Source organism: Octopus bimaculoides, chromosome 11 (genome assembly GCF_001194135.2).
Source record: "Octopus bimaculoides isolate UCB-OBI-ISO-001 chromosome 11, ASM119413v2, whole genome shotgun sequence".
Taxonomy (NCBI): domain Eukaryota; kingdom Metazoa; phylum Mollusca; class Cephalopoda; order Octopoda; family Octopodidae; genus Octopus; species Octopus bimaculoides.
This window is the reverse complement of record NC_068991.1, coordinates 40,227,228-40,229,088: the sequence shown is the minus strand read 5'-3', so window position 1 is coordinate 40,229,088 and position 1,861 is coordinate 40,227,228. Positions and strand designations below refer to the sequence as shown.

At 32.3% G+C, this 1,861-nt stretch overlaps 1 protein-coding gene across 13 annotated transcripts in view; it reads right to left on the bottom strand.

Moving 5' to 3' along the window:
- Positions 1-1,553, bottom strand: part of LOC106883701 (plasma membrane calcium-transporting ATPase 2) — a 319,550-nt gene extending 317,997 nt beyond the window's left edge. For 5 of the 13 annotated variants that reach the window (XM_052971734.1, XM_052971718.1, XM_052971728.1 and 2 more), the window contains exons 1-2: positions 1,402-1,553; positions 380-590 (exon numbers count right to left, since the gene is read on the bottom strand). The gene's annotated coding sequence lies outside the window, so the exon portion shown is untranslated. Of the gene's footprint in view, positions 1-379; positions 591-949; positions 1,024-1,401 lie in introns of those variants that run through there. The other 8 variants (XM_052971730.1, XM_052971731.1, XM_052971732.1 and 5 more) reach the window with 4 other exon arrangements.
- Positions 1,554-1,861: the final 308 nt, after the last annotated feature.

Genomic DNA, 1,861 nt, shown 5'->3' with positions numbered 1-1,861 from the left:
CCGGCCTTCCCCATTTTATATTTATACGAACATTGGGTAAAGAGAGCACTTAATAGTTGAATAATGTTTCTATTTTATGGGAATTAAATCTCTGAGTTACGACTTAGGTTTCAACCTCCAATGAACTGTATATTATATACATACATTATATATAAAACACACACACACACAAATTGTCTTGAGTAAAACAATCGAGAGAACAACACACATGGCATTAATCCCGAATTGCTACTATTTTAAATATTAGTGCTTACACAACTGGATATGGTGTGAAGGCCACATCATCAGGTTTTATACTCTACATACGACTCACATGTAATAAATAAATATTGGTAGAATAAATATTGGTTATCGTTATTAGAAGTAATAATTGTATTACCTTTCGTTTTTTGTGTGTTATATATATGGTTTTAGCTGTTGTTCATCCAGCAGAGTTGTTGTATAAGTATTTAAGTGTAAACGGAAAAAATAATCCACAAACTTGTTGGTTAAAAATTGCTAATCCAGTTGTTCTTGAGGTTTACATATGTATAGAAAGTTTGGTGATGTTAGAATCGGAAGAGGCACACAATAACGAAATAGCCGAGAAACTGTGAACAAGCAAAGATAAAATATACATATTAAATACCAGCAATAATTAAATCCTATATTTAGAAAAGAGTGAATAGTAGACACATAATTAACACATATATACGATATACAATTTGCACACACAAACACATATTACACATACGCAATATATATATATATATATAAATCGCTCACTAGATGTACACTCGCATAAAGATGTACACGCACTATATACATATAAAATATATATAAATTCTACATGAATTGAGATGTATGTACATATGCGTGTAAATATCAATGTGTATATACGTGTGTGTGTAAATATATATATATATATATATATATATACATGAACAAATAAATAATTGTATACATTTACATTTACGTGTGTATGTTGAAAGACAGCTTTTGCGAACTCCACTACTATTGAAACCTTTCACTTATATTTCTGCCACTACAATTTCAAACAAAAATATATTCGCGATTGTTTTTTCTTCTCTCTCTCTCACTTTATTTCGTGCTTTTCGTCCCCACCTTCTCTCCTAATACAAAAACCGGTTCCCTTATAATTATTGCTGTCATTCTTAATTTACAAAACACATTTTAACATTTTAAATTAATTATTTTTTCCTTTCCCCTCTGATACTAATTCCTTTGAGGGTGGAGGTGCTCATAATAAACAAATAATCATTTATCAGAACAAAAAAAAAACAAACAAAACCCGCCACCCTGCACCACCACAAAATGCTACTGTCATTAGATAATTACTTCATTTTTCTTTTACATATTATTATTATAGTTGTTGCGGTAAATAAAATTAAGTAATTTTACCTTTCGCTGTAACTTTGCCACACACAGTTTATAAGAAAGCTTTCTCTCTAACAATTACCGACTCACCGGGTGCACGTGACATGCCTCTACTCGCTGTTGATTGGTCGACGCAGCTCCTACCTTATTTGCATATGTAGTGTTGGGTGTTCGGTGCTGGTATCGTAATAGTCGTAGCCTCAATAGAGCTTACTACATTAACGATGCTACTAAATAGTATTGAGGCCAGTTAGAAACTGACGTCATTTTATATCCCAATACCTCTGTCTGCATCTCTCTCGCCACATTTAAACATTTCTATTGCCCTCGCATCATCTTTCTTTCTCTTCTCCATCATTACACACACACACACACTCTCTCTCTGTCTCAGTATATTTGTAATGGATGACTACATGTGCGCTACATCATCATTTCTACTAATGTGTTAGATTATGAGTGAACAACTATAAACAAAGGTTAATGG